The sequence below is a fragment of the Elaeis guineensis genome, chromosome 16 (genome assembly GCF_000442705.2).
Source record: "Elaeis guineensis isolate ETL-2024a chromosome 16, EG11, whole genome shotgun sequence".
NCBI classification, from domain to species: Eukaryota; Viridiplantae; Streptophyta; class Magnoliopsida; order Arecales; family Arecaceae; genus Elaeis; species Elaeis guineensis.
Window position 1 is genome coordinate 3505395 of NC_026008.2, and position 22825 is coordinate 3528219.

The following is a 22825-nucleotide window of genomic DNA, read 5'->3' on the forward strand; positions in this document are numbered from 1 at the left end:
GAGATCGATGATATCCATAAGACTGGTACATCCTATGCATGCTCAATAGAGAGGGTGGTTGATCTCACAACCACTTGTGTGGTGACACTAATACAAGGATGTGGATACTCATTAGAGAATGAGTTCACTGAACTGACCCACCAATAGAATGTTTGATAGAGCCTTACAGTATGTCAATAGATGATTCTTCAGTGAGAGTGGTGCATGTGATCCTTTGACTTGAGATCATCATGGTACCTTGTGTACATGAACCCTTACTTTGGTTTATTCCCTAGCATATCACTTTGAGATTGTGTGGGATATTTTGGGTATGGTGAAGTGTGCATGGAGGTTGTGAGTGGTCAATAAGGAATCGATCACTCCTTATAGGAGGAGAGAACATCCTATGTGATCTCATAGGATGATGATTCTGAGTCTTTGGCCAGAGCAGGGATGAACAGTAGAAATGGTTTCTACTGGTTCATCAATTGAGTCATCATTATCAGATTGAGATATATATAGATAGGTATTTTGAGTTTGACATATTTTCATACTCATGGCCTTTTCGGGATGTTGTGTGATTGAAGGATTGAATTGCATGGTAACTCACCAAGGAAGGATAATTTTGGTATTTTTATCAAATTTTAAATCTTTCAGATAGTCATGACACATTGCTAGACATCAATCTTGACTTATGGACTCACTAGAATTAAAAGAGTTTAATTCAAGAATCAATAAGGAAGACTTCTAGTTGATTGGGACTCTTGAGCTGACCTAATCTAATCAGATTCGGGTTACATCGAGAGTCTTGGTCCATTGCTGGCTAGATTTGAAACCTAATGGGTCACACACAATAAAAATTTGATCTTGGTCTAATCTATTTGAATTTATTATAAATTCAATGGGTTAATTAAATTACTAGCACATGAATTAACCCAAGTTCCCAATTGGGTTCAATACAAATGTATTTGTGCTAACCCTTTACTTGTTGCCTTGACCTAATGTGATTGGGTTTGAACCATCTAATTATTAGTTAGTTTATCTGATTTAAATGGAAGAGTTTGATGTGAATAAATCTCCTCCACACCAAAACCACATGCAAGAATTAAATTGGCATCATATTTATTTTTGGAAGTTAAGGAGAGGAGTCCTTCTCCTTTACTTATCTTAATTCTCTTACATCTTCCACACGTCTCTTAATTTTGTGCACCTTCAGATGGTGCCTTGGGACTTGTGGGTGTGGACGAGGAGGAGTCCTTCTCTAAGAAGGAACTCCATGCTAAAATAAATAAGGGACGCCCACTTATTTGTGAGTTGAAATGGAAGAGTCCATTTCATATTGAACACTTGATTCCTTCCATTATTTCTACGCATTTCCTTAAATCCTCATGACATATGATGGTGCTTGGGATATGGGGCATGGAAGAGGAGGAAGAGTCCTTCTCTTGAAAGGAATTTGAATGCCAAATAAATTGGATAGCCCTTCTTTTATGCATTGAATGTGGAAGAGTCTTAAGTGTTAAGGACTCTTAGTATTCCACGCATTCTCCCTTTCCACACACTATATTTTGACATTTTGATTTCTTCTAGCAGAGAAAGAGTCCTTCTACTTGTTAAAAACCTCTTATTCCATGCCTTAACCCATGGGATTCCATGATAAAAATTAATTTTAGCACGTAAGGGAGGTGGGATGCCAAGAGTTGGCACCCCATGGAATTATATGTGGCACCCCTTCATTCCTTATATAAGGGGCACGCCATATGGCTTAAAATTCATCCAAAAATTGTTTTGAATGTGGGATTAGATGAGGATAAGTCAGAACAAATCTGAAGTGAAAATGAAAAGGAAAAGGAAGAGAAAAATGGAAAGGAAGGGAAGAGAGAAAAAGAAAAGTATGAGATACTTGTTCTAAAAATCAGATTGTTCATGTGTTGAACATAAAATCTCATATGTGAGTGGTGAGATCTTTTGAAAAAAAATTCTTAAATAGGTCCAAGTGGAGGTCTTGAAGGCATCCAAGTAATGGTGCAATCCATTCTTACAAAGGATGATCGACAGCGCACTTAAGAAGAAGGCTGCAACACCATGTCAAGTTGGGAAGGGCCCTGATCAATCCTGTGTGGATCACCATTGGACAGCTTCTACTTTGGAGTCTCATGGATGTCTCAAAATTATCAAATCATGGTCTTCTTATTGGTATATGACTTTTGATTTTTTTTTAAAATGTTTATTTTTGATATTTGATTGTCATCATCAAGGGGTTCCTAGGACTTTTGTATTCCGGTAGACTAGTTTAAATGTTAAACTTTATTTTCAATTATTGAATGTATATTAAAAATTTTAAAATTCATATTTTGCTACATCATCAGAACCCAACAGTGGTATCAGAGCCACCCTTGATTGATTTAATCAAATTTTATGTTATTTTTGTGATATGGATTAGATCCAGTTCGAAGTATGTCAAAATCAGATTTTTTGATTGATGCTTAATTGATGTTCTTGATGCATTTTTGCTTATGATAAAGTTTTATCAATTCATGTTCAAATCTTAGATAGTAAATTCTATGGTCTTTAGACTTGTGTGACAAGTTTAGATTAGATCCCATAATCTAATTTTCGATGGAATTAAAATCCAGTGCATGTGATGCGTGGAGCCCTGGAATGCTACACATGGATGTACATTGCCATGACTTTGGGTTATTGCATTTGATGCATTCACCTAAGATTCAAGTACCGACCACCTTGTTATCGAGTACTCACCATTGTGGGTCGACCATTTTGGTTGTTGTCCGAGGTATGTGTGGAGCCAAAAAAATTTTATCATGGAAAAGATGCATCAGACATGGATTAGAATTTTTGCTGACAGATTTGTTTAACTATAGTTCATTATTCTAATGTGATTAGAGTTAATAATTATAGATTAAATCAAATTCATAGTTCTAATTTGACTAGAATTCATGTTTAATTTAGGTTGATCAAATTGTCATTTACCTAATTTGATTAGGATTTGAGTCATGGTTGACCGAATCTATGTTAACCTAATTGAATTAGGGTTAACCTAAGAATTGATCAACCTAACTCAAATGGATGATAAATGATTGACTTAAAATTGATCTTTGAGTCAAGTGTTGAATTCGAATCGAAAATCCTAAATGGATCCTATGCCCATATAATTAACATCTCTATTGACATGTGTATGAATGATATCGCAATGAAAATAACATAAGTAGATTATTATAATATTTTATAATTATTATAAAATATTTGTTGAGTGGTTATAGACTATGATACATCCATGTGATGGATGTATGCATAAATGCTTCTATATTGGTTGATTATATAAATGCATACTGTAAGAGTTGCAATAGGGGTTGGGTGCCCCTGATGCATTGTATTATCAGCTGAAACCTTTTCTTTTCTATGTTCCCAACCATTAATTGAGATTTTTACATGTTGATGTAAAATAAATGAAAAAAATTATTTGAGAATAGATTGAAATTATTTCATTCTATTTTCAAATAAAGATCAAGCATTCATGATAGACTTCATGGTGATGAAGACTAGACTACTAAGTAATTGGAGAGCTGAGGCGTATCAAGATTGACCATGAGATAGTTCAATCTATCATGCACCTAGGGTTTAACCCATAGATCATCTTGTGGCTCGGATGATTTTTTCAAAAGTCCATAACTATTTGTCTTCCTCTATATGCTCTTACTTGCTGGTAATTAGGAATTAGAATTTACAAAGCATATGCATGATATATATATGTTTAGGATGTGCATGAGATCTAAGTCCCTTATGTAAATTATATTAAGTCATAATGGTAAAATATTAAGAATACTATCCATGCCTTCCTTCATGCTAAGCCTGTATTATCTCAAGAACCATAGTAGGCTTGTTGTGCTATCCATAAGATTTGCTGTGGAGACTGATTTGATATTGTCTTGGTGCATAATGAAGCTAATAGTAATTAACTCATACTAAGTCAATAGAGTATGTCAAAAGTTGTAGTGAGTTTGTTGTACTATTATCTCAAAAATCATAGTAGGCTTGTTGTGCTATCCACAAGACTTGCTGTGGAGACTGATTTGATATTGTCTTGGTGCATAATGAAGCTAATAGTAATTAACTCATACTAAATAGAGTATGTCAAAAGCTGTAGTGAGTTTGTTGTGCTATTCATAAGGCTTGCTATAGTGATTGGTATGATGTTGACTTAGTGATGCTTATGGCATATTCTGGTAGTGCTACCTTATTGTGCTTTCCATAAGGATAGAATTATTCAGGTATGATCATATAGGATTGAAGGGTACAACTTAACTAAAATACTTTAGTTTGTTATACTATCCATAAGGCTATAAGTATTTTAGAGGTAAAAGTTATGTTGAGAGTTGCATGAGATGCAATTAGTAAAGAGTTACTTACCTTTGAACTCATAGGAGCTTGTTGTGCTATCCACAAGACTTTTTATGAGGAATTGGGATCTCAATCCCACTAAGAAACTTCATGATAAGGTTTTTCAATTTCATACTTGAGGACTATGAAATTTGTTAAAATAGTAGGAGACACAATTAGATAAAATCCTTGTCTAACTTGTGCATGCCATCATGAGCAGTCTTTGAATGTTCTTATATACTCATATGCATCTTTATTATCACTGTATAGCAAATTTTTTAAATAGACCAAACATCATGAAATGGTTGAGGAAAAGAAGGTGAAGAATGTCTTCACTAGAGTATCTAATTTAGTATTATAGCAATAATGAATATCAGAATTAAATTGTAAGAGTTGTCTAACAAGTGTGAAGCAGAAGCAGGATGCAAAAATTACATATGCTAATAATTTATATGAGATACAAATTAATTATCATTGAGTATTTTAGATTTAAAATATTGAGTATGTGATACCTTATATTGGTTCTACTTACGCAAAGTATTGCTGGAACTATAAAGCTGAAGTAAGGTGACTACTTGTCTTTTAGCATTGATGGATAGTCCATTCATGCTGAGGCTGTAAGAACCTATATAACCTTCTAGCAAGGTTTAGAAACTAGTAGATTATTGTTATATGCTTGAATTTATCAGAGATATTATTTCAAATCTTTTGCTATTGTAGTATAGTTTTGAAATTAATGTTGAGAGTAAAAGTTACTCTCCTTTTGATAAATTTTAGGACAATGGTCTCATATTTCTGTCACTCAATAATATTATTCTTCATGTTGATGAGAATAAGAAATAAATATGTGAGGTTACATATCTTAGGGTAAGCAAGGTATTAAGTCTTGAACATATGGATGTTCGAAGACTAATAATATCTCGACCCAGAGATTGACACTTCATATGTGATATGATGTATTCTCTAAAATACTTCACGAATCTTATTATCTCATTTTAAAAAATATCCTAGAAGTTGCTGTATATATTTTGAATTAGATATCATAAAAATCTATTATTAGCACTCCATATGAGATATAGAGAAAGGGCAAAAGGTAGGTTGCCCAACTTATGTGAAAAGTATTGATGTACATAAGTTTTGTGCTAAAATAGATTTATATATTAATTTATAAGTTATCCTAAGAGTAGTATGTGATACTACTTCTACTACACTACTTAACAAAAGTATTTTGATAGTAGATATGCCACCTTTTGAGAAAAAAAAAATTTTAAGAAGGGAACAGTGGGAGGATAATTGAACTTGAGAAGTTTAAGACCTATGAACTATCCTATCATAATATGTGGAATGCCCACAAATTGATCCTCAACCATATGTGCTCAATGATGAGGCACAATCATGATACACACATCCTTACTTAAGGTCAACTCGAGTGTGTAATGTACCACTCAAATATGGTTTGTCATTGATAATGACGATACACCATACATCATTGTGAATGATGTTTTCTTGACCTATTCAAAAAATATCATAAGTAGAGACTCTGACAGATGGCCTGAAATCTTGATATTCAAAATGAACTCCCTGTACATCAACCAAGGTTGGACTATGGTTGAAATGTTAGATGTGTGCCCTAGATGCCAGATTGGTTGACACATTTCTGTACAAATATAAGGGCAAATTTATAATTTTAACTATAAATGAATAAAAGGATTATTCTACTATTACATTGTATACATTATGTCTGTGATACATCCATTGAGTTAGTAAGAATGTTAATTCATATTTTCAAGAGTTAAAAATTTAAAGCATAAATTTACATAACTAACTCATAAACAGCTCCTGACCATAGGATCATCACGAGGATGGTGATCGATCTGGAAGGTTGGTGTACGATCGCTTCCTTAAGATAGATGTGTTTTAAGTCTACGGTGTAGAGACACCAGAGCGAGAGTACAGGTATTCATTGAGAATGAGAGTACTGAGCGTGACCACCTCGAGCAGTCATAAGAAAATCTACCTTCTCATCGATGACTAGCTTGATGCTGCAGCTGTGTGTCTAGTTCTTTGATCTGAGGTACATCGACAGTTCACCTTGAGTGTGTTATAGTTTTACTACACCATAACTCAGTCTCCTAGCCATTCGAAACCCTGAGGTGTATGTTGGCTGTAGCATATTCATTGTAGGAACCAGATCGCACCAAGAAGGGATCTATCAACCTCGATAGATGAGAGTAGTCCTACGATGATCGAAAGATCGAGTTCTTAAGCCCATGGCCATGGCAGAGTGAAATAATGAAAAAGAGTTTTTCATTGGGGTTTCACATCGGACTCGGATCAATCGATTGATTCATATGACTGATGTTGGGTTTGACGAGTTCACCTTAACCCTAAGTCAGTCGGGACTCATGATAGAAGAACTCAATCACACAGGTAGCTGCACTGAGAGATTCATCTTCATTTCTGATGGGTTGCCACCATATACTGTTAGGTGTCACTGGTGGATTTTGGAAGCAATTAGAATGATTTTGATGATCGATCATTTTAATTGTCTGAATCAGAAGAGTTCTGGTCCATTGAAAGGAGTTTCGATGATGTCGATGATGAGATCATGGCATGTCTCATTATCATATGAAAATGAACCTAATTGGGTCACACAAACAAGAGTTAGGGTCTGGATGTCATCAATTGAGCTAGCATAGTTCGATTGATTTGGATTAGATCCAATTAGGTTCAAGAAAATCGTGCTAGCACACAATTGAGCCTAACTTTCTCCTCGTGTAATCTTTTCTATCTCGACTGAGCCAAATGTGATTTGACTCACCCAGAGAACCTTGAGAAGGTTTCTCACAGTCTGACTGGAGCCAGTCTAGCTCAGAAAAGATTTGTCTTAATTCATGAGATGAATTTAAGACTACACCTGCTAATTCCTATCACCTGCCATTTTCATTTTAGGACATTGGTAAAACATTGACCCATGGATCTTGGACTGAAGGCCACTTGGCAATAGGTCATTGGAGATTTTTTATGGAGTGTCCACCTGCTAAATTGGGCCTCAAAGTGGGTGCCATATTCAGATTGGGCATGCACCCCAAGTGGATAAGGATAGAGTCCCATGAGATGAGGACTCTGATCCCTTGATCAACTTGGACTGTGGGGTGCCAATCTCACTGTGTTTATCCAGTGTTGGCACCAACAGTAGGAGGGATTATGGGGATTCTTATTTGATATGATCAGATGATATTACTCCATTAATCAAAATTTTTCTATAATTAATTAAAATTTTTTGATGGGTCGAATGATGTGGCACTGCATGGCGCAATAGGGTCTATTTAGACCCTGTCTGCACCTAGGGTTTAGAGACTCTGCTCAATAACCAGTAAAAGCCTAAATCCTCTCCACTTCTCCATGCCCTCTCTACTTTTCTCCCTTCCCTCTTCATGTCCAAGAGGTTGGGCATCCATCTGATGCTTGTCCAAGGCGTGGTGGCTCTCTGATTAGAAGGCTGCAGAGATTTATCAAGAAGCTGCTGCTCCAGCTTCAGAAGATCTTTTGAAGATCTTCTAGATCAGATCCAGATATGATTTTTGGAGTAAAGATTTGGGAGGAGAAGATGATCCAGATCTTACTTGAGTGAATACCGGTAGAGGCCAGGTGACTGTGTGGCTATTTTAGAACCTCGGGCATTACTGCAATCATCTATAGGGTAATCTAGTTACCCTAGAGGTATTTCTCTATTCCTCATGTTTTTAGATTTAATTTTTGATTTAATATTAGATAATAAGAATTAGATCTAATAGATCTTAGATTTAAAATATCGTAGGATAATTTTTTAAAGTATTTCACCCCAGATCTCATTAGATCTGGAAGATCCTATAAGAAAAAAGTTGATTTTTCCTTCAACTAGTATCAGAGCCAGGTTGATGGCTCTATTTCAGATCTAATTTATATCTGATTTTTATTTTTATTTATTTGATATTAATAGATTTCAGATATCACATCAAATATGATAGAATCTAAAATAAAAAAAAAATAAAATTAAATCTAAGTAGATCTAACATGTATGAGATGCATGACTAGACTAGGAGTAGTTTGATCTATGAATAGTCTTATAGTTTTATATTTTAATATGATTAAAATATAAATTAAATTTAATTTATTCTCTATTTTTTTGATATTATAAATGTTATATTCAAATTAAAAAATAAAAAATAAAATTTTAATTAATACATAAGATTGATCTATTGCATGCCTAGACTAGTTATAGAATTATTCTAGTAACAGTCTAGAATAGATTTTATATTGAATAGTTCAATTTGAATCTTATTTTTAGATGTTATATGTGATATATCAGATCTGAAAGAATGCTAATTAGATCAGATTTTAATACATAAGATGTATGTAAAGCATGTATAAGTTAGATCTGAAATTATATATGTGATATGTAACTTAGATCTAACTAGTTTTGTAGTTAAATTAATATTTTTGATTAAGGTGTTCCTCATGGCTGTCCGGTCATAAGAACAAAGTAGGGTTTAAGACTCTCTCCTCCCATTCAATGGGGTGTTCTTATGGCGTGTAGGGGTGCTGCACGTTCATCCTTAATCAGAAATCAAAATTTACTTTTCTGCAAAACCCTAGATCCTAAAACCCTAGGATTTATTTACATATTTTGTTTATGAACCCAAGACTTAATTAATGAATTAAGCTTATGAAATCAAATTAGGTCTAAAGTTGAGAATTTCAGATCTAAGCCATTTTCATAAAATTGGATTCGGGCTTGGGTAGTTCAATTGGGTCTAGTAGTTGATCAAATCGAATCAAAAGTTGGTTAGGTGAGATCATGAAAGCTAATAATTGACCAGCCTAATAGGATTGAGTCTAGGTCAAGGTCGAATCATATTTAGATGTGACTCGATCAAGTTAAGACCTAATTTGGCTCAGTGGTTAGAGCCTGGATTATAGACTAACCCAATTGGTTCTGGTTCGATAATTTGGTGTCTAAGGTAAGTTGGACAGATGCGATCGATTGATTTTTAATTAGGAGCTACTCAACTCGAATGCATTTTTGTCAAGTTAATGGCATATCCCTTCCATCGGTCTCACTTACCTGGCCATATGTGTCGACCCAGTTCTGATTTGAGGTGGCTAACAATTCGAGCTAGCCCATGTCACTAGATTAGTCATAATTGTTATGATTATGTCAAGTCAAGTTTAATGAGACCTAAATCAAATCTTCCTAAAAAAATATTAAGTCTAAGGTCTTCCACCATTGTGGATGTGTGGGCCCTTCTCGGGGTTGATTGTTCTCAGCTGGTTACAGTGGCTCAGTTGCACTGGGAAGATCCAACCATGTCCATTAGGCATTGGATGCTACGGATTAGAGGATGGGTTGTGCTCAATATTTCGGATATGGTGAGGGATCCAATCAGTAATCTAATTCATGCAAATGGTGGGTCTGACTTAACTAAGGATTGGAGCAATATTTCGGGCATGGTGAGCTTCATGAATTAGAGACCAAGTTTTGGGTGCACCATGATTAGAGAATCATTGGACAAGAGTTGTCCACTCATCGGTTGACCCATCACCAATAATTGTTAGGTGAGATGGTGAGCCAGTCGGTGAGACTGCACCACCCACTAGAAATCATTAATCATGGAGATTTTCACATCTCTACCTAGGAAGTGTAGGAATCTGAGAAAATAGTGAGAGCCTAATTTGTTTAAAAATGAAACTCCTAAACAAATTGGTTAAGTCTGACTACAAAATCTAACTAGAAACTTTTGACTCTCTACAGAAAATATGTCTGCGTCCAATCCCCTGACCAAAATACTAGACACCCACAGATTGACTGGACCTAATTTCAAGGATTGGTTGAGGAACTACAGAATTATTCTGAGTTTCGAGAAACTGACTCATGTCTTGGACCAGGACCCACCTGCCATACCAGCACATCCGACTGCTGAACAGAGAGCATCTCTGAAAAAATGGATGGATGACGATAACAAAGCTAGGTACTACATGTTGGGTACCATGTCTGATGACTTGCAGCACCAGCATGAGAATATTATGACTACCTGCCAAATGTTGGCCCACCTGCAAGAGTTGTTTGGTGAACAAAGTCGTGCAGCCAAGTATCAAGTCTGTTAAAGACTTTTTAAGACTAAAATGCATGATGGGCAGTCGGTCCAAGATCATTGTTTGTCAATGATCAAGGACCTTAAGGAGCTTGAAAAGCTCGGTATCATCTTAGACAGGAATTTTCAGATTGATGTGATCCTTCAATCCTTGTCTGATGCATATGGTCAGTTCATCATGAACTTCCATATGCATAAGATGCAGTGTACCTTGGCTGAGTTAATGAACATGTTGGTTACGGCTGAGCTTTTTTTGAAGGGTTCAAAGGGCTTAGTCCTTACTGTGGAGCGGACTTCTTCCAAGAGAAAGTCTTTTGGAAAGAAGAAGTCTGCGAAGAAGCAAAAGGTGGATGGGAAGAAGAAGAAGACAGAACTGAAGAAGAAGACTACTGAAAATGGAAAATATTTCTACTGTAATTTAGACGGCCATTGAAAGTGGAACTGTCCTCAGTACCTGGCCACCCTGAAGAACAAGAAGGATGGTCTTTCTGGAGGAATGCTCGTTATAGAATCTAATCTTACGATTTCCTCTGCATCCAGTTGGGTACTTGACTCTGGTTCTAGTACTCATTTATGCACTTCTATGCAGGATCTTGAGGAGAGCAGGAGGTTGAGGGATGGGGATATAATCTTACATGTCAGAATTGGAACAAGAGTTGCTGCTGTGGCCGTGGGAACCTATCCTCTGTAATTATCATTAGGATTAGATTTAGTTCTTAAAGATTGTTATTATGTGCTTGCAGCAAGCAAGAATTTGATTTCTGTTTCATGTTTCGTACAAGACGGCTATGTGATTAGCTTTCATAAGAACCATTATAACATATTTTATGAAAATAATAAAGTTGCAAATGGTTTTCTTATTAATGGTCTCTATCAGCTACATATTGATGTATCTGTATTTCATATCGAGCAAAATATGAATGCCATGGGAATTAAAAGGCCTAGATATGTTCTAAATGATAGGTATCTGTGGCACCTAAGGCTAGGTCATACAGCGGAAGACAGGGTTAACAAATTGGAGAAATTCGGGCTATTGAGTCCATTGACTTTCGAGTCATATCTAGTTTGTAAATCATGCCTTCAAGGCAAAATGATCAAGCTCCCTTTTACAGGACATGGGGAAAGGGCCACAGACCTACTTGCCCGAGTACATACAGATGTGTGCGGCCCATTTGATGTGCTGGCTAGAGGCAACTATGTCTACTTCATTATCTTCACCGATGATATGTCTAGGTACGGGTATGTGTTTCTAATGAAACACAAGTCTGAAGCCTTTGAAAAGTTCAAAGAATTGAGACATGAGGTTGAAAAACAAACAGGAAAGCCCATTAAGGTTCTTCGATCAGATCGAGGAGGTGAATACCTTAGTCGGAAGTTCCTAGACTATCTTAAGAATAATGGCATAGTCTCTTAATGGACTCCACCTGGAATGCCACAACTCAATGAAGTTTCAGAATGGAGGAATCGGACCCTATTAGATATGGTCTGTTCCATGATGAGTTTCACGGACCTCCCTGAGTTTCCTTGGGGATATTGTCTCATGACAGCAATATATGTATTGAATCGGGTTCCCTCTAAAACCGTTCCTACCACACCGTTGAGATATGGTATGGTAAGAAGCCAAGTTTGAGTCATCTCAGAATTTGGGATTGTCCAGCTCATGTCAAGAAACAGCAGGCAGACAAGTTAGAGTTCAGGTCTTTTAGAGCTCGATTTATAGGATATCCTAAAGAGTCATTAGGATACTATTTCTATATTCTAGAAGATCACAATGTGATTGTAAATCGACATACTATTTTTCTTGAAAAATAGTTTATTCAAGATGGTGGCATCGGAAGAATAATTAAGCTCAAGGTGAATGTCTTCCAAGAGCAACGAGGTAAAGAACCTGAGGAACCCAATCAATTAGAGCCAGTCCTAATACAACCTCTTCCACCTCGTAGATCGACTAGGATTTTTCATCCTCTTGAAAGGTACTTAGGTACTATACAAGAGGAAGTAGAAGAAATATTCCTCACGGAAAATGGGACTCATGGTGATGACCCCAAGATCTATGACGAGGCGATATCAGATATCGACTCTGAGAAATGGTTAGAGGCAATAAGATCAGAAATTGACTCGATGCACTCAAATCAAGTCTGGATCTTGGTAGATCCACCTGAAGGTATTGTACCTATTAGGTGTAAATGGATCTTCAAGAGAAAGATAGGTGCAGATGGAAATGTGGAGACATTCAAGGCTAGGCTCATAGCGAAAGGTTATAGTTAGTGCGAAGGCATTGACAATCAAGATACCTTTTCGCCCGTAGTCATGCTAAAATCCATCCGCACATTGCTTGCTATTGCAGCCTATTTCAATTATGAAATATGACAGATGGACGTAAAAACGGCATTCTTAAATGGATATCTTGAGGAAGATATCTATATGGAACAGCCGCTTGGTTTCACATCCAGTGATGATGATCACAAGATCTATAAGCTGCAAAGATCCATTTATGGACTTAAGCAAGCATCTCGGAGCTGGAATACTCGTTTCAATGATGTGATCAAAATATTTGGTTTCATCAAGAATGAGGAGGAATCATGTGTGTTCAAGAAGGTCAGTGGGAGCACAGTTGTCTTCCTCGTACTATACGTAGATGACATCCTCCTGATTGGAAATGATATTTTCATATTGACCTCAGTCAAAATATGGTTGTCTGAGTTCTCTATGAAAGATCTAGGAGAGGCATCCTTTATACTGGGTATTAAGGTCTATAGAGAAAGACCAAATAGGATGCTGGGACTTTCATAGAAGATGTACATAGAAGAGGTGCTAAAAAGGTTTAGCATGAAAAACTCTAAAAGAGGTTTAGTACCTTTTAGACATAGCATTCATCTCTCCAAGAAGATGTACCCTAGCACACCTGAGGAGATTGAACGCATGAGCAAGATCCCTTATGCTTTGGCAATAGGAAGTCTCATGTATGCCATGCTATGTACACGACCTGATATAGCCCATGCTGTGAGTGTCATAAGCAGATATCAATCGAATCCAAGTGAAGAGCACTGAACTTCTATGAAATGTATCCTTAAGTACTTGAGAAGGACTAAGGATATGTTTCTAGTCTTTGGGAATGGAGAACTCCAGGTTCATAGATTTACAGACTCAGACTTTATGTCTGATATAGATGATCGAAAGTCGACATCTGGAAGTCTATTTATTTACAATGATGGTGCAGTTAGCTGGAAGAGTTCCAAGCAGATGGTGATTGCTGATTTCATCATGGAGGCAGAGTATATTGCTGCATCGGAAGCTGCGTAGGAGGTATTCTGGTACAAGAAGTTTGCCGCAGAACTTAGAGTGATGTCATCGGATGCCATCCCTCTTTACTACGATAATAATGGTGCCATAGCCCTAGCTAAGGAGCTAAGGTCTCACCAGAAGTTCAAGCATATCGAGCGGCGATTCCATCTGATCCGTGATTATCTTGAAAAAGGTTATGTCAAGGTTAAGAGAGTCGACTCCATAAATAATATGGTAGACCCACTGACATAGCCATTAGGCCAGTAGAAGATCGAAGCCCACCTTGAGAAGATAGGACTTAGATATATAGCCAATGGGCATTAGGTCAAGTGGGAGTTTGTTAGATGTGTGCCCTAGATGCCAGATTGGCTGACACATTCCTGTACAAATGTAAGGGCAAATTTATAATTTTGACTATAAATGAATAAAAGGGTTATTCTACTATCACATTGTGTACATTATGTCTGTGATACATCCTTTGAGTTAGTAGGAATGTTAATTCATATTTTCAAGAGTTGAAAATTTAAAGTATGAATTTACATAACTAACTCATAAACAGCTCCTGACCATAGGATCATCATGAGGATGGTAATCGATCTGGAAGGTTGGTGTACGATCGCTTCCTTAAAATAGATATGTCTTGAGTCTACGGTGTAGAGACACCAGAACGAGAGTACCGGTATTCGTTGAGAATGAGAGTACTGAGCGTGACCACCTCGAGCAGTCATAAGAAAATCTACCTTCTCGTCGATGACTAACTCGATGCTGCAGCTGTGTGTCTAGTTCTTTGACCTGAGATACATCGATAGTTCACCTTGAGTATGTTATAGTTTGACTACACCATAACTCGATCTCCTAGCTATTCAAAATCCTGATGTGTATGTTGGCTGTAGCATATTCATTGTAGAAACCAGATTACACCAGGAAGGGATCTATCAACCTTGGTAGATGAGAGGAGTAGTCCTATGATGATCAAAAGATCAAGTCCTTAAGCCCATGGCCATGGCAAAGTAAAATAATGGAAAAAAGTTTTCCATTGGGGTTTCACATTAGACTCGGATCAATCGATTGATTCATATGACTGATGTTGGGTTTGACGAGTTCACCTTAACCCTAATTCAGTCGTGACTCATGATAGAAGAACTCAATCACACAGGTAGCTGCACCGAGAGGTTCATCTTCATTTCTGATGGGTTACCATCATATACTGCTAGGTGTCACTGGTGGCTTTGAGAGCAATTAGAATGATCTTGATGATCGATCATTCTAATTGTCTGAATCAGAAGAGTTCTGGTCTATTGAAAGGAGTTTCGATGATGAGATCACGACATGTCTCATTACCATACAAAAATGACCCTAACTAGATCACACAAACAAGAGTTAGGGTCTGGATGTCATCAATTGAGCTAGCCCAGTTCGATTGATTTGGATTAGATCCAATTAGGTTCAAGAAAATCATGCTAGCACATGATTGAGCCTAACTTTCTCCTCGTGTAATCTTTTCTATCTCGACTGAGCCTAATATGATTTGACTCACCTAGAGAACCTTGAGAAAGTTTCTCACTGTCTGACTGGAGCCAGTCCAGCTCAGAAAGAATTTGTCTTAATTCATGAGATGAATTTAAGATAACAGCTGCTAATTTCTATCACCTGCCATTTCTATTTTAGGATATTGGTCAAACATTGACCCATGGACCTTGGACTGAAGGCCATTTGGCAAGAGGTCATTGGAGATTTTTTATGGAGTGTCCATCTGCTAAATTGGGTCTCAAAGTGGGTGCCATATTCAGATTGGGCATGTGCCCCAAGTGGATAAGGATAGAGTCCCATGAGATGAGGACTCTGATCCCTTGATCAACTTGGACTGTGAGGCGCCAATCTCACTGTGTTTATCCAGTGTTGGTGCCAACAGTAGGAGAGATTGTAGGGATTCTTATCTGATATGATCAGATGATATCACTCCACCAATCAAATTTTTTTCAGAATTAAATGGAATGTTCTAATTGGTCGAATGATGTGGCACTGCATGGCGCAGCAGGGTCTATTTAAACCCTGTCTGCACCTAGGGTTTAGAGATTCTACTCAATAACCAGCAAAAGCCTAAATTCTTTTCACTTCTCCATGCCCCCTCTACTCCTCTCCCTCCCATCTTCACGTCCAAGAGGTTGGGCATCCATCTGGTGCTTGTCCAAGATGTGGTGGCTCTCTGATTAGAAGGCTACAGAGATTTGTCGAGAAGCTGCTGCTCCAGCTTCAAAAGATCTTTTGAAGATCTTCCAGATCAGATTCAGATCTGATTTTTGGAGAAAAAATTTATGAGGAGAAGACAATCTAGATCCTACTTAAGTGGATACCAGTAGAGGCCAAGCAACTGCGTGGCTATTTTAGAACCTCGGGCATTGCTGCGATCATCTACAGGATAATCTAGTTACCCTAGAGGTATTTCTCTATTCCTCATGTTTTCAGATTTAATTTTAGATTTAATATTAGATAATAAGAATTAAATTTAATAGATCTTAGATCTAAAATATCATAGGATAATTTTTTAAAATATTTTGCCCCAGATCTCATTAGATCTGGAGGATCCTACCAGGAAAAAGCCAATTTTTCCTTCATGAAGCACCTATGGGTATGATCCAACAGGCTGCTATCAGGGATGTCAATCCAGATTTTGCTATTGCCACACACCATCTAAAGAAGTTGTCTCTAGTAGGAGGGCAAATGCATTTATGAATTTAGGCAAGTATTGAGAAGATAGTACCTCTATTTTTGATGGGATAGTCAAAATATTTGACTTTATCAAATATAGATGAACCGTATGTGTGTACAAGAAGATAAGTGGGAGTCCACTAACTTTTTGGTTATGTATGTGGGTGACATACAGCTTATTGGGAAGGTAGTCCCAATATTACACTCGGTCAATGATATGCTTATCACAAAAATTTTCATGGAATAGATTTGGGTTATGCGTCCAATATATTTAGCATCTATAGGGATAGATGTAAGTGGATGTTAGGCTTGTCCTAGTCTAGGTACATGAAATTTATGTTGAAGGGGTTCAACATGAATTGGTATAAAGAAGTTTACTTACCCATACATTCAATGTACCAAGCCTGATGTGAATTATGTTCTGTGCATAATCATTGATTTCAGGCAAATCCTTGGTAAGATCTTTTGAAAACTATGAAAAGCATTCTCGAAGCACTTGAGAAGTACTAGAGGAACAGTGAATTGACAAAGTTCCAAATAGCATACTGTATTTGTTTTAGTTAAATGTTGTTAGTAAAGTTTGCTTAGGAAAGTCGCTAGATGAAATGGTTCATCATTGAATTGGGTGTGGTCTCACTAGGAATCCATGCACATCCTAGGCACTTTCACCTCATTCATGATCATAAAATAAGTTAGTATTAGGAACATTATAATGGATCAGTTCACTAAGCCTTACACAGCAGCAGTGTAATTGCCATCCTGATTGCATAGGCATCAGGTACAGGGGTAATTGGCTTTAGTGTAAGTGGGAGATTGAAAGAATAGTGCCCTACAAGCCAATCGTATAGGGATGCAAAGGGACTTTTCTTTATTTTCTTTCTATTTATTTGTATGACATTAGTTATTTTTATTTATGAGGTATTATGTTTTATCATTTACTGCATCATTTTTTTATGATTATGATAAACTCTATAAATTAGGGCAATGATTTTAGGGCCATGATAAGATCATGCCCGTGAGACCTAAAATCTTGATAGCCCTAATCTAAAATATTTTCAATCATTGGATCATCTAGTCAGGGATCGATGATACTGATAAGATTGGTACATCCTATGTATGCTCAATGGAGAGGGGGGTTGATCTCACAATCTCTTATGTGCTGACACTAATACAAGGATGTAGGTGCTCATTAGAGAATGAGTTCACTGAACTGACCTGCCAAAAAAAATATCTGATGGAGCCTTACAGCATGTCAACAGATGGTTCTTCAGTGGGAGTGGTGTATGTGATCTTTTGACCTGAGATCACCATAGTACCTTGTGTAGATGGACCTTTACTTTGGCTTATTCCCTAGCACACCACTTTGAGATGTGTGTGGGATATTTTGGATATGGTGAAGTGTGCATAAAAGTTGTGAGTGGTCAATAAGGAATCGATCACTCCTTGTATGAGAAGAGAACATCCTATGTGATCTCATAAGATGATGACTCTGAGAGTCTCTGGCCAGAGCAGGGATGAATAGAAAAAATGATTTCTACTGGTTCATCAATCAAGTCATCATCATCAGATTGAGATACGTATGGATAGATATTTTAGGTTTTTAATATTTTCAAATCCATGGCCTTTTCGGGATGTTATGTGATCGAATGATTGAAGTGCATGATAACTCGCCAAGAAAGGATAATTTTGATATTTCTATCAAATTTTAATTCTTTCAGATAGTTATGATACGTTACTAGACATCAATCTTGACTTGTGGAGTAGAATTAAAAGAGTTTAATTCAAAAATCAACTAGAAAGAGTCCTAGTTGATTGAGACTCTTGAGCTGACCTAATCCAATCGAATTAGGATTACGTCGAGAGTCTTGGTCTACTACTGGAAAGATTTGAAACCTAATGGGTCATACACAATAGAGAATTATTCTTCATCTAATATATTTTAATTTATTATAAATTCAATGGGTTAATTAAAGTGCTAGCACATGAACTAACTCAAGTTCCCAATTAGGTTAAGTACAAATGTGTTTGTGCTAACCGTTTGCTTGTTGCCGTGACCTAATGTGATTGGGTTTGAACCATCTAATTATTAGTTGGTTTATCTGATTTATATGAAAGAGTTTCATGTGAATAAACTTCCTCCACACCAAAACTACACACAAGAATTAAATTGGCATCATATTTATTTTTGGAAGTTAAGGGGAGGAGTCCTTCTCCTTTGCTTATCTTAATTCTCTTGCATCTTCCACGCATCTCTTAATTTTGTGTGCCATCAGATGGCACCTTGAGACTTATGGGCATGGAAGAGAAGAAGGAGACCTTCTCTAGGAAAGAACTCCATGCCAAAATAAATATGGGATGCCCACTTATTTGTGCGTTGAAATGGAAGAGTCCATTTCATACTGAACTCTTGATTCCTTCTATTATTTCTATGCATTTCCTTAATTCCTCGTGACATATGATGGTGCTTGGGATATGGGGTGTGGAAGAGGAAAAAGATTCTTCCTCTTGGAAGGAATTTGAATGCCAAATAAATTGGATAGCCCTTCTTTTATGCATTGAATGTGGAAGAGTCTTAAGTGTTAAGGACTCTTGGTATTTCACACATTCTCCCTTTCCACACACCATATTTTGATGTTCTAATTTTTTCTAATAGAGAAAGAGTCCTTCTACTTGTTAAAGACCTCTTATTCCATGCCTTAACCCATGGGATTCCACACTAAAAGTTAATTTTAGTGTGTAAGGGAGGTGGGACACTAAGAGTTGGTGCCCCTAGGAATTTATATGTGGCGCCCCTTCATTCCTTATATAAGGGGTGCCCCATATGGCTTAAAATTTATCCAAAAATTATTTTGGATGTGGGATTAGATGAGGATAAGTCAAAAAAAGATTGAAGTGAAAAAGAAAAGGGAAAGGAATAAAAAAATAAAAAGAAAGGAAAAAGAGAAAAAAGAAAGTATGAGATACTTGTTCTAAAAATCAGATTGTTCATGTATTGAACATAAAATCTGATATGTATGTGGTGAGATCATTTTGAAAAAAATTCCTAAAGAGGTCCTAGTAGAGGTTATGAAGGTGTACAAGCAATAGTGCAATCCGTTCATGCGAAGGATGATCGACAGTGCACTTAAGAAGAAGGCTCAGCACCATGTCAAGTTGGGAAGGGCCCTGATCAATCCTGTGTGGATCATCATCAGAGGGCTTCTACTTTAGAGTCTTGTAGAGGTTTCAAAATTACCAGATTGTGATCTTCTCATTGGTATATGACTTTTGATTTCTTCCTAAAATATTTATTTTTGTTATTTGATTGTAATCATCAAGGGCTTCCTAGGACTTTTGTATTCCGATAGACTAGTTTAAATGTTAAACTTTATTTTCAATTGTTGAATGCATATTAAAAATTTTAAAATTTATATTCTACTATGTCACCAAAACCCAACAGAAGCCCTCCAATAGTGATCCACATGGAAGATGGCCAAGGTCCTTCCTAATCGGTGCACTGCCGTAGCCTTTTCTTCATAAGAACACTGCCGGCTTCGAACTCGAAGAATGATCACACCAATGCTCATTTGCCTTCAATTTTACCCCCAAAATCATGCCAAGAGAATTTTCTTTAAAAATTTCACAACCTAGGATTTGATTTTGCACTCAACACATGAAAAAATCAAACCCTAAGACAAACTAGCAATACTTGCTAATTTTCTCACCACCCTTCTTACAATTTTTCCTCTTAATTTTTTTTTTTGCCTTCTTCTCAAATTTTTTTCAAATTTTTTTTCCTTTATCACACAACAATTAGCTCTGATTTTCATCCAAAATCTAGTCCTTAGCCCATATGGGATGCCCCATATAAATAGGCTAAGAGGGGATGTGAGGATGGACTAAGGGGCACCAACTCTTGGCGCTCCAACTCTTTACGCGGAGAATAAATTCTTCATATCATTATTTGGCATAGAAGAGCCTTCACATAGAAGGAATCCTCCTCTTCTTCACCTCATAAATCCATCTTAAAAAATCAGCATGAAATAAATAGGAATTTGAAGAAAACTGAGTTGGATAAGAGTCTTCATGAAGAGGGACTCTTCCACTTCTCAATGCAATTAAGGAGGGGGCAGCATTTATTTTTGGGTGTGAGACCTGATAGGTGTAGAGGACTCCTTCTACACTTGAAACACTTCTATGTTGGATAAGAATCAAATTAAAATAGACCCAATCCCATTAGGTCAAAGGCAATAGATCTAGTTTAGCTCAAACACTTTGAACTGAACCAAATTAAGAACTTGGGTTAACACAATGTGCTAGCATATCAAATTAATCTATAAAATTTATATTAAATTCTAATTAAATTTGATCAAGATTAAATATCAAAATGTGTGACCCATTAGATTCTAAATCTAGCCAACAGTGGACACAAACTCTTGATGTAACCCTAATCCGATCAGATTTGGTCAACTCAAGAGTCCCAATCAACTAAGGCTCTTCCTAATTAGTTCTCAAATTAAACTCTTTTAATTCTGATGAGTCCATAAGATAAGATTGATGTCTAGTCTCAAAAGATTTAAAATTTTTATAAAAAATTATCAAAATATTCTTCAGTGGTAAGTTATCGTGTAATTCAATTTTTCAGTCAAACAACACCCAGATGAGCTGTGGACATGGAATCATGTCAAACCCAATTATCTATCTATATATATCTCGATCAAAAGATGATAATTTAATTGATGATATATTAGAAACTTCTTTATAATTATTATTCTGCTTTGGCCAAAGATTTCTAGAATCATCGACCTATGAGATCACATAGGATGTTTGCTCTCCTTATTAGGAGTGACTGATCCCTTATTGATTACTCACAACCTCCATGCATACTTCACCACATCCAGAACATCCTCATATAAGGATCAAAAAATCAAGTTAAGAAGTGAATCAAAATATGGATTCATGTACACAAGGTACCATGGTGATCTTAGGTCAAAGAATCACTTACACAACTCCCACTAGAGAACCATCAGTTGACATGTAAATAAGACTCGATCAGATGTTCTTCTATAGGTCTAGTCAGTGAAATCATTCTCTAATGAGCACCCGCATCTTTGTATTAGTGTCATCACATAAGTGATTGTGAGATCAATCACCCTTATCACTGAGCATACATAGGATATGCCAATCTTATCGGTATCATTGATCTCTGACTCAATGAACCAATGATTGAAAAAAATTTAGGTCATGGCTATCAAGGATCTAGGTCTCACTGGCGTGATCTCATTATGATCCTAAAATCATTGCCTAGACCTATGAGATTCATTATAATCTTAAAAAAAATAATAAAATGTAGCATATAATGAATCAAAATATCTATTTTATTAAATATCAATGTCAATTACATGAGTTTGGAAGATAAATTATAGAAAATATCCGATCACATCCTATATGCGATTGACTTGTAGGGCATTAATCTCTCAATCTCTCACTTGTACTAAAGCCAATCACCTTTATACTTGATGCCTATGCAATCAAGGTGGTGGTCAAACTGTTGCAATGACAAGGCCTTAGTGAATGAGTGCGCTATATTGTTCTTAGTATCAACTCACTCCACGATCACATCACATCTTTTGACTATCTCCCGAATGAGGTCGAACCGTCTTAGGACATGCTTGGATTTATGATGAGACCTTGATTCCTTGACTTGAGCAACTGCCTTAGTATTATCATAATAAAGGAGCACTAGTTGTTCAATCATTGGAACCACATCCAATTCTGAGATAAACTTTTTCATCCAGACGGCCTCTTTAGCAGCCTCACTAGCAGCAATATACTCAGTCTCAGTGACTGAGCCAGCAACAGTTTGCTGTTTGAAACTCTTTCAACTTACTGCTCCACCATACATGATGAACACATATCCAAATATGGATTTACTATCATTTAGATCAGATTGAAAATTAGAATCAGTATAACTTTTCAATTTTAAATCAGATCCACCATATATGAGAAAAACACCTCTAATCATTCTCAAGTATTTGAGTATATTTTTCACAGCTTTTCAATGATCCTCCCTAGGATCAGTCTGAAATTTGCTTACAATGTCCAAGGTATAAGCCACATTAGGCCTGGTACATAGCATAGCATACATTATTGATCCTATAATCAAAGCATAAGAAATATAACTCATTCTATTTCTTTCTTTAGGTGTCTTAGGAGACATCTTCTTAGAGAGTTTTATGCTATGACCTATAGGCAAGTAACCCCTTTTATTTCCCTTTATATTGAACCTCTTCAACACAAGGTCTATGTACCTAGACTGGGACAAGCCAAGCATCTTCTTT

General features: G+C 36.6%; 1 long non-coding RNA gene across 2 annotated transcripts; it reads left to right on the top strand.

Moving 5' to 3' along the window:
• Positions 1–1712: 1712 nt before the first annotated feature.
• On the top strand, positions 1713–12417 carry LOC140854394 (uncharacterized). Of its 2 annotated transcripts, none has more exons than XR_012137605.1 (3): positions 1713–2175; positions 2616–8100; positions 10172–12417. It is a non-coding gene; the product is annotated as an uncharacterized lncRNA (long non-coding RNA). The 2 variants fall into 2 exon arrangements; XR_012137606.1 differs by having other exon boundaries at positions 1747–2175; positions 2616–2773.
• Positions 12418–22825: the final 10408 nt, after the last annotated feature.